This window comes from Monodelphis domestica, chromosome 6 (genome assembly GCF_027887165.1).
Source record: "Monodelphis domestica isolate mMonDom1 chromosome 6, mMonDom1.pri, whole genome shotgun sequence".
NCBI lineage: Eukaryota > Metazoa > Chordata > Mammalia > Didelphimorphia > Didelphidae > Monodelphis > Monodelphis domestica.
This window is the reverse complement of record NC_077232.1, coordinates 16,170,790-16,182,293: the sequence shown is the minus strand read 5'-3', so window position 1 is coordinate 16,182,293 and position 11,504 is coordinate 16,170,790.

Below are 11,504 nucleotides of genomic sequence, written 5' to 3'. Positions count from 1 at the left end.
TCAAAAGAAAACAAAACAAACCACCCCCCAAAAAACCCAAATAAAAGAGTAAAAATTAATTAAATTCTGTATCAAAATAAGAAATACAGAAATGATAAAAAATAAAATAAAAATCTCATGTGTATAAAGTTCTGAGTAAAAAATAATAAACCTGTAATAGGTTCTTGAATCACAATAACGACCAATTAAAGTGTCTTATGTCTCACAAGCCCATAGGACAATAGCAGCAATACAGAACTTTACCCTTTTGCAGCCAGGACTACAGAAAATTGCTAAACTAGATGAGAGAAAGGACTAGGTTTCTGCAGCAAATGGGAAAATTCATTCCCTGGTCTGATTATACTTTCACTGTCAGAGATAGGGGGAGCCAGGATGATAGCCAACCTGACACACTTGACTCAAAGTATTGCACATGTAGTGTGGTTCAAGGAAGTCCTGTGTCTTAACATATGTCAAGCACCACAACCTCGATTCTCACACTAGGTTCAAGTCCTTTTGTATTGGCATAGAAGTTCAACAATCCTCCCTGGATTGGATTTGGTTTGTTCTGACCTCGTACTACTTGACACTGTATAGTGACTCTTTTGTTCCCTTCTCCTGGAATCAGACATAATCATTACACAAAGTCCCATAACATTTATCAATAAATGGCAGGTTTCCATAGTCAAAAACCTTTTGGGTATGCATATTATTAGGGCTAATAGATACTCTAAAGTTATACTGTAAACTTTATCCTTCAAGTATCCTTCACAATTTCACTGTTCACATTCCATGTGACAATGTGTTAGCTGTGTAGAAGCACAACACAAAAGGTGCTCACTTAAAAATAAAATGTATATCATTCTTAACTTGGTCAGGATCCACAGTGTGAGTGTACATAATTTTTCTATCAGGTAAAAGTCTTTTAAAAACAGTAGTACAACAACTAGTGCAGATTCTAAAAAGTACCAAAATCCCCAAAATTATAAGAGCCCATTAATGACAATAAACAAACAAACCCACTATCATTAGGATTCACATGACTTGCTGTATGACATGTAAAACCATTTGAAATCATGAATACTTGTCATAAGTTCTACAGATTTAGCCAATCTTTCGACTTTGGCAAATATATTATTAACAAAGTCTATTATTACCATCATTCCAAAATTTGGTGGGAGAAAAAACCTCTATATAGTTGATGAAGAGTTACAAATATAATAAATCCATTTCAAAGCTACAAAGCTTCACAGGAAAATTCATTCCCAATTACTGGATGAGATTATAACACATCACAGGTAACTAAGCCACTTGGGCAGAACTGTCCCCAATATGTCCCCACCATTTTCACGTGGAGCCGAGGACTAAAAAGTGAAAATCATTTCAGATACATCATCCATTACATTTACAAAAAATGCAGAGATGGGAAAATACAACAATGCCATTTAACTTTACTTCAACTCCACATAGACCTCTTGTTACAAACAACTCAAGAAGCAGCCAAATAAGTGATCAGTCAGAGGTAGGGATGCTCCCAAATATCTGAAAACCATGTCTGAATACTCATTAAAATGAATTTAAATTATTAGACAATTAAATTCTCCAAAACTATTATAGAGGTTAAAAGCAATTTGATGGACTTCATCCATCAGCTCTGTGTGACAATTAACAAAGGCAAAAAAGAACAAAATGTTGTTCATGGGCTTTTACAATGATATTCTTCAATACAATCATAGTCATAGGGGAGGTACAAATTAAGATAATTTATCAGAATATTTCAATTTTGATAACTCATAAATCAGTTAACATTAAATTACATATATCTTGTATTTAGAATAGTTACAGAGACTTCTTCTTTCTGGGGAGGGGAACAAACTGCAACAGTTAACATCAATAAGGCAATGAGGTCTGAGAAGGCTTAAAATTCACTTGCAGGCTCTTTGAGGTTCCTTCCCCTTCCAAGTACCATCAGTCATCACAATCCCTTTGTCCACACCTCTGGGGTCTCCTAAGCTGAGGGGAGTTCCCACATTGAGTACAGGTGTTTGGGTGTGAGTTTTGAGTTTCCTCATTTGAATAACTATACCTCCTATCAATATGACTATACCTGAAACTTCTATTCCTATTTTCCTGATTCCTCTTCTTACAATTCATAATCACATGACCAATTTCCCCACAAAAATAACATGTTAGTGGTTGCTTTGTGCATTCTTGTAAGGGAGCTATGATCTCTCCTTGCTTTACCTTCACAACTGTTTCAATTAATTCTTTTATTTCCTTCCTCAATGTCTCTACTAAAGTAGAATTCTCCTTATCCTTCTCACCTTGTTTAGACCTTAATTCCTTTATTTCCTTCCTTAATGCTTCTACTAAATCAGTGTTCTCCTTCTCCTTTTCCTTATGTCCCTCAAAAGTATAAGCTGCCACTCTTCAATTCTTCATGGTCCATAGTAGGCCAATTTGGACAGCTAGTCATAAAATAATTCCTAACTACTTTACAACGGTTCTTGACAAATTGCATTCTGATTTGTCTAAGGTCCCGTTCCCTATCCAGATCAAGCTCAATATATTTTCCTCCTAGCTCGATAAGCCTATCCATGAATTGGGTGGGATTTTCGCTACCTTCTTGCTTAAGATTTTTCAAATTTAGTCTATTTACCAGGCCTATGTTTTCATAGTTTTTATCAATGCACTTCTAGCCTGGCATATTTGTAAGTAATCTTGCTCTGAATTTGGGTCCCATTTGGGATCTTCAGTTGGCCAATGAACTGTTCCCTCTCCTTGGGGCTGATTAATAAGAGAAAGAATCTTATTCCTTTCCCTTTCTGTTATCAAGGCCTGGAGCAAATCTTCTACATCAAGCCATGCGGGATCATATGTGTGAAAAATGCTTTCAAACTTCTTTATCACCACCACAGGCTCAGCTTCATATGAAGGTGTTTTTTCTTTGAATCTCTCAATGTCCTGTGGAGAAAAGGCTGTATGATGTCTAATGTTGACTAAATCTCCATGTCTGTTATATGTAGGGACAACTCTTATAGGGGAAAGACCTTTATTTGAATCATCTGTGGCAACTGCTGCTTGGCCTGTATTCTGGAGTTCAATGGAGTGGGTTGTAGTGAGGCTGGTAGGGGAAGGGGGTGGGGTGGTGGAATGAAGCTGGTCAGCAGGTGGGGAGGTAGAGTGAAAAGATCAGGGGCAGGGCTGTGGTGGAGAGGAAGGGGGGTGGGATAGGGTACAGGATGAAGAGGAGTAGGATGGGTAAGGTCTAGTGGGGTTACAGTAAGGTTGGTACAGAAAAGGTTTGAAGTAGGGATGGTATGTGTAGGGATAGGGGAGATGGGTGGATATAGGAGGGTAGAGAGTTGGATTGGGAGGAAAGGGGATGGGAGGAGTGACAAGGAGAGGAGCTGAAGGGTTCAAGTCCTGGTTTGGGTCAGTATGAGGAGAAACCTCCTCACAGGTCAAGTGGGATGACAGAGCATGTTCCTTGCTAGATTTCACTGAAGGAGTTAAGCTAGAATGGTTTGGTTCCAAAGTTTCCTTACTGGAGGGAATAGTGGATTTATCCACAAAATAGGCCAATAAGTACCATTATTTATAATCTTTGGACTCTTTGTTTTTAATAGCTAACTTCAAATCTTTTACGATCTTGAAGTCAAAAGAGCCATATTTTGGCCAGGTAAAAGATATGTCCCTCCATGCCTTACAAAGCTTTCTAGCTTCTTTCTTTGTCATCCAATTCTCCTTAGGCAAATTTGGATCACTCCAGTTATTTAAAAGTTTATACAGGGCTGAGTCAGGAGGAATATTTCCTGATTTCCTTTGATGTGTTGCAGTATTTCCCATTATTGTCTAGTCTGTATGTCTTAATTAAGCTGGTTTGAGTATTGCTAAATCAGCAGCTTAAACAATGAAGAGTCCTTAGAACTTAAAAAAAAATGGAGACACAAAGTTCTTCAATGTTATTATGGAAGGCAATAAGAGAAGGTTTAAAACAAAAAAAAAACCTAATGTAAGGAAACAGTAATTATAGCACAGCAATAATATCAATAATGAATGTGTATTTAGTTTATTAATTGTTGCTATTAATAACCGATAACAGTATGCATTTATTATAATAATTATTAATGATGTTATTAGTAATTAATAATATGCATTTATTATAGATATTGTTATTGATAATTAGTAGTTGTCTCTCGGTAATCGAGGATGACTATTGTCTTTGTGCATTTTTGTGCACAAAGACACTTGTGCATGAAGATTTAAGTGGAAAAGTCGATGCACAGAGACAGTCCCACTCTCTTGGCGTTGGAAGCCTGGGTCCAGTGGCATGAAAAGTCATTACATCTGGAGACTTCCTCAGCTGCATTGGATGGCCGTGTTGTCTTTTGTGCTCCAACACGCCCTAAGCACTCCACAGTGCCTTGCTGCATCACCATCTCAGCCGTTGAACCTTCTTATTGGTTTCTTCCGTCTGTTCAGCCAAAGAAGTCTTCACATGCTGGGTGAGCAAAGCCCTGGTTCACCAGGGGTCCACGATGACCCAATGGCTACCCTCACAAGGTTTAGCTGGCCTGTCGAAGCCGTTGCCTGGGGTGTGGCCGCGGCCGCATGCTAGCAGCTACTGGGAGCCACAAGTGAGAGCTGGGTGTCAGGTGAGGGTCAGAGGCTGGAGAGCTGCCCTAGAAGGGCATGAAAAGCCCTCCATACCAGAGATACTACCCCTCCCTGAACACCCCATACACCATTATTGATAATTAGTAACCGTATATCATAGCAAGTATCAATAATCAATAATAACCATTAGTAATTAATAGTATTATTAATACTATTGTGTTCTAAAATTATTACTAATATTGCATGTAATTAATTTTATTTAATGTTGTCTTTGTTCAAATTTAGAAATTTGGTTTTAATTTAAATTCAATATTAGTAATATTTCCTGTTAATAATCCTTTTATTTAAATGTATTCAATTTAATAGCATGATTTTAGATCACTAGTAGCAGTAATTTTTCCCCTGCAGTTTCAATTCTCGACAGAGGGGGGAGCTATAAACGCATGTAGAGTAGAAAGCTCTGTGGGTAGACCTATCTAAGCAAGTAGTCAGCTAAAGGGAAGGACAAAAATAATTGTCTTTTAAATACTAAAAAAATAATGGCAGAGTGACTTTTAAAATGCTAATGGAAGATGGGCCCTCCCAAGTAAAATGTGGCTTTAGACATGCAAAGGAAGCTAGGAAGTCTACAAGCAAAGTTTGAGTGTGGGGGAGGGAGAGAGAAAAATGCAGTTTCAAAAGAACAAATTTTCAAAGAACACTCCCTCTTAGGCCAAGTTTAAGGAATGTTGTGGGGGGGGGGGATAAGGAAAAGGGAAAGAAAAATGGAGTTAAATCCCTTCCCCTGGAACAGCCATGTGTTTTCAAATTTGTGGGTTTGGAGTCAGGGAGTTCCTTTGGGCCCTAATGCACAGCCTGGAAGCACCCTCAAAATGAATTTAATGAGTGACTCTGAGCCGGTCCCTGCTGTAGCACCTGTGGGGAAAGTCAGGTAGACACAGGGCTGGTAAAGATCCCTTTGGTCCTAATGACTCTTGGTTTAAAATGGATTGAGTCCGGTCAGGTGGGGTAGTAGCCATGTGGGAAGAGTGAAAGCTGCTGCTCCCCCAGTTCTGTGCCCAGACTGCCCAAGGGAGCCTCTAACGCTACTCCACAGAACATACACCAACAGAAGCCAAAGCAAACCTGGCACAACTGTGGTGTGTCAGGAATGTTTGATGGACATGTAAAGTTACTCAGGAAGGGGGAGGGGATGAGCTTCCTTGACACAACCTTGGGATTGTTAAATTTATGGTTGGACTAAATATATTTAATTGGTCGCCAGGGATTTAATTCCTAAGTCCCAAAAATGAATTACAAAGTCAGAATGGAATTCATGGTAGTTTATTTTACAACAGAGAGAAAATATTAAGGAAGAGAGAAAGAAGTAGAGAGTCAGAGAGAGAGCTCTGGCTTCCTTTGAGCCAGGTAGGAATTCTAAGGCCCCAGCCAGGGGAAAGGAGTCTCAAGATGATGTTCTTTTTCCAGAGACTGATGCCTTCAGAAAGGCCAAGGAAAAGAAGTCAGGCTTTACACGCACCATGTATCAGTTCAATCAGCAGATTCTTACTCAGCCTCAATTCTAGTAGAATGGCTTCTTACAGGAGGCTCCACTCCAAGTGTATCTCTTTTAAACTCCCAGAAGAACCTCATTCAGGTCCTTGTCCCTTTCTTTTCAAGACCTTTTTTTCTTGCATCACTTCCCCTAATTCCATGTCTACCAATCACAGTTAAAGATCTGCTCTAGGACTTCCCAGAAGGCAGTTAGTTGATTTTGATACATTAGGCACTATTGCACACATGGGTCACATTCCTCCTACTTCATGATTAAGTGTGATATTTACACCTTTGGTGATTAGACCTATCATGGGCAGATCTTCCCACTCAACTTTAAGTATTGTGTTTTCAATTTGGGGGATTAAATCTAAAAAAATAGATTGGGGATTACAATTTAATCTCTACAATCAAGGAAGATCTAAATTCCTTCATTGTTACAATCAGGGGAGAGACAGATCCAATCTTCACAATGTCCCCTGATGATCATTGGGAGACTTGTCTCCCCATTGATCATTTAACATAATCATCTTGTACCCCTAAAAACTTCTAACTACAGATGTATACAATATTTCACTTTCTAAGAGGAAATTACAACAGTTGAAGATAAAAGGGAAATAAAAAAGAGAGAAAGCAAAACCAATGTTTTGTTAGGTGCATTGACAAAAAGCCAAATTTGGGGGCAGTCCCCTTTGGCAAAAAAGTATACATTTACAATAAATGTTCAACCCTCTTCTGTTCAATTGATTACACACAAAAGTTCATTTTGGATCTTCTCAATGCAGTGAAGGTTTCCGCAAGCATCCTTCTTCAACGAGTTCATTCTCTGGTTTCAAGGAGTTAGCAAGCTTCTTTTCTGAAATTCATCCCAAACAAAATTTTCTTAGATTTTTTTTTTATAAAAATACAATTTGCCAGAAGTGAATTGCCTATTTCAGACAGCTTCTACCATTCATGAGTGCACTGATTCTTTTACTTATCTTACCTGAGATTCAGGGGACAAATTCATCTCCCTGCAACTCTTTGCTATTTGGGTCTGTCCAGATTGAGATTCCTAAAACCCATGTTCTCCCTTGCTATGGGAGATCCCACATTACTGATAAATGGAATCTTAATGGATAAAAAAAAAAAGGATCTTAAAGAGACTGGAGGTGAAATTTTTGAGCCTTTTCAGACTCCAATGTTTTATAGAAGTCTCTGTTTTTAATTGTATTTTGCTGATTATTTTTTTTAAGATTTAATTTTGTTATTTTAAGTTCAAATATTAATTTGATACTGTTCTGTTACACTGAATCATTTTAATTTACTGTGTTTTAACTATTAGATATATTCTGTTACCTTTCCCCTATGGCTACTGAACAAAATATTGTAAAATATTGTAAAAGCTCATAAACAGTTTCCCCCCCATTTTTCATTTGTTAATGGTCACATAGATATTGGATGGACTCAACCTGGCTAACAATCTTTTAGAGAATTTAATAAGCTAAGAATTTAATGGCTATTCTAAGGGGTTTTCAGAAATAATTTTAATTAACTAGTGGTTTCTGAATGGATGAGGTTTTTTTTTTTTATATTTATATTTTAAAGAATGCTGTATTAAAGGTAGAGAAACAAAGAAATGTTGCTACCAAGGTGTTTCTATGAATCAGGAAGCCAAAACGAAGAGATCCTGAAAAACCTCTTCAAGTTATTTTACTTCCACTAGAACAATCTAGATTTCTTGATGATGTTCAAAACCCAAATAAGTTTTACTTTGTTTAAAAATATATTTGTCAAGGTTGAAAGATTTGCTGTCTTGTAAAAATTTATATCTATCAGTTTATTGGTTTTTTTTTGTCATACAGCAACTTATGGGAAATATGATCATGGGTTTGTTTCCTATTGTAATTAACTGGGGTATTGTGAATTTTGGGGACTTTGGTACTTCTTTGAATGTGCATTATCTACTGTATTACTGTTTTATACTGAAAATTATTTGCATTCACAGAGTGGTAAAGTTAAAAAGGAGGTGCATCTCATTTTTGGGTGAGAACCTTTGTATTCTACCTTTCCTTAGCTGACACAATGTGTCAGTGATTAAAAGCTATATATTTTTGAATTTTAAAACTCCTTTATTATTGTTTTTGCTTGCATGTACAATATGCTATTTCAGTTTTATTTTTTCTCTCCTTTTTGTATTTGAAGCACATGTCACCACTATTGAGAAGATTTTCTTTAACTTTTTTCATTTTGCAGTAATGTAAGTTTAAAATATATTTGCTATAATGTCAATGCATACTCAAAAATTCTTAGGCTATAAAAATTATGCCATTGTTTGTTTAAAAAAATTATGGGACTTTGCTTAATGATTCTGTCTGATTCCAGGAGAAGGGAATACAAAAAGATCCATTGCACAGTGCCAAAGAAGCACAAAGCTACTTACATATTGCCAATTGAGCACCAGGTCAAAGAGACCAAACTAATCCTACATGGATTGATGACATTCTGCACATAGAGCGCAAGCATGTGATCATGTGTGAGACTCAATGTTGTGGTACTTGACATAAGTTAAGACACAGGACTCCCTTATAACACACACTCTATATCAAATGCATACACATCAATTATTCTGGCTCCAGTATCTCTGAGAAAAATACATAAAATCAGACCAGGGAATGACACTTCCCTATCATTTCTTTTTTCTCTCTTATAGTATGGCAACTTCAGGTAGTCTTGGCTGCAAATGGGAAAGTGAAATATTCCTACATTTTGTCCTATAGACTGGTGGGATAGACATTACTTTAATTGGACCCTGATTCAACAACCTATTATAGTTTTATGTTCCTTTACTTCGAAATTTTTATACATAAGACTTTGGTAGTATATATTTCATTGACAAATTATTTTCTCTTTTATTTGGATTTTTTTTCATGTTTTTGATTTCTCTTGCCAATTTATTCATACACCTCATAACAAAGCCATGTATTCCTAAGTGATTCCTGTGTTTTTCATCACTCCCTTCAGGAGAGAATGTATAATCATTTTAAATTGCAAAATTTAAATTCATTTTGAGAATAATTTTAGGTTAAGAAACTTGATATCTCTCCAAATCTAGAAAGTGAGCTATTTGGAAAAGGCACCATGAAAATGCCTCCACAGACCACATGCAGCACCAGAAGATCCAGATTGAATTTGGGATGTGGTGATTTGAATTGTGTGGAGTTGAACGTATTTGTTTTGTATGTATACTCTTATGCCGAAAGGGACTGCCTCCAACTGGTTTTTTTGTCAATGTGCCTAGCAATTACTGGTTCTGTCCTCTTTTCCTCAAATTATTGTGATTTCAAAGTTGGTATGTTTATAAGACCCATCAGAGAGACTATTCTTCCTTGGCTCTCAGCGGGGTTTGTGTAATTGAAAATCTGTTACCTTAAAAAAAGAACTACTTATCCTGGGAGCCCACTGATTTACTGTAATTATGTACTTCCTGTACACAAAGGATAAAGGGAGTGGGCATTGAGGCTCCTTCTCTCTTATTTTGGGCATGATACAGCAATCAGCAGTGATGGTGGTGAGTGGGGACTTAAAAAATGGCTACTAGCTATGGGCATATGGTATTTTAATTTTGTATACTCTTTACTCCTTGATTTCAAATGATTATTTAATAAACCTCCTAAAATATATTAGTTTTATTATTTGAGATCAAATTGTAATTTTCAGTTTCCAACCTCATCATTCAGCTGAAATTACTCTCTCCCTATTTAGCCATGCCTTTTTAAACACATTTTAATTTTCTTTTTTAACATATATATATGCATATATAAATAATTATATTTTATTTAATTATTTCAGTTACTTTTTATGTTTGTTTATTATCTAATTTCAATTTAACATGAGCTAGTCTTCCACTATGGTAGTTTTTTTCTTGTTTACACCTGGTTTATTGTTTGATTTATATGATGTGAATCTTAAAAACTATTCAGACTGTACTTTAGAAGATTTGATTTAGCTATTTTCTTATTGTAACAATGGAGATACTTGGACTAACAGAATTAGGAATGTCCTGGGAACTTTACCTTACTCCATCCATACTTAGACATACTTTAAGAGAAGATAAAGTTGTAACCTCCTTATTGAACAATGAAGGTACTTAACTCATACCTTATAGTGAAGCTAGAACCTTAAACTAAATCTGTTTTTAGATCTAATACAAAAAGGTGTTAAGTACATATAAAGGTTAAATTAATCACAAAAAGTTCAAGTAACTCACAAAAGGTAAACTTGAGAAAGAAGTGTGAAGTACCTCAGAAGATATAATCTAACCAGAGAAGGTGAGAACTAAAGAGTGGTGAGAACTAAGAATGCGCAGTCCTGGAAAAAAGCATCTATTGTGATTGGTAGACATAAAAATTTAGGGGAGGTGACATAAAAGAAAATTCGCTTTAAAAGGAGGCTAAAAGTCAGTTCAGGATTGTTTGGAACTTTGTTCAGGAGATTGAGTTCAGTGGAGGACTGGAACTCAGCTTGGAGAAGGTCTCATGATGAGTGATAAGACTGATTCCCTTTCCTTTAGACTCAGGAAGGCCACTTTGGCCAAGGCCTTTAACTACTGCCTGGTGCAGCCTGAGCCAGAGCAGTTTAAATTAATTCTCTCTCTCTCTCTCTCTCTCTCTCTCTCTCTCTCTCTCTCTCTCTCTCTCTCTCTCTCTCTCTCTCTCTCTCTCTCTCTTCTCTCTCTCTTTCTCTCTCTCTCTTCCTTAATTCCTTCTCTTTATATTAATTAAAGTCTCCATAATTCCCAGCTGACTTGGGTATTTTATTATTTGGGAATCATCCCTCGTGACTAATTTTTTAGATTTAAGTCAAAACGCTAAAATTATCCTTTACATTGATTAACTTAATACAGAGTCCATGTAAACTTAAGTATGAGTGCATACTTAAATGAGGAAACTGAGTCCAGGATAAAGAAGGCTTTCTTTTCACCCCCAAAGGACACACAGTGGCACTCAAGCATAGAGTTTAAGTCCTTTGGCTCTCATTCAATACTCTGTATAGTACTCTGTTAGGTTAGGCCATCCAGCAAAAATCTTTCCTGGGCCAGGAAAATATGGATACTTAGATGTTAATGTTGATGGTCATGATGATGTTGTTGGTGTTGATGATGGATGGTGTTGATGATTTTGTTGATGTTGATGATACTGATGTTGTTGATGATGATGTTGTTGTTGATGATGGTGATGATGTTAAGGGTTCATCATGCTCCCAGTCATCAAGGTACACATTTTCAGTGTTCTTTTCAGCTCACTTTCAAATATCCAGTATGTACAATTAGTTTCTAAATTCTGTTAATATATATCACACACATACATATGTATATATTTATAATCATAGTA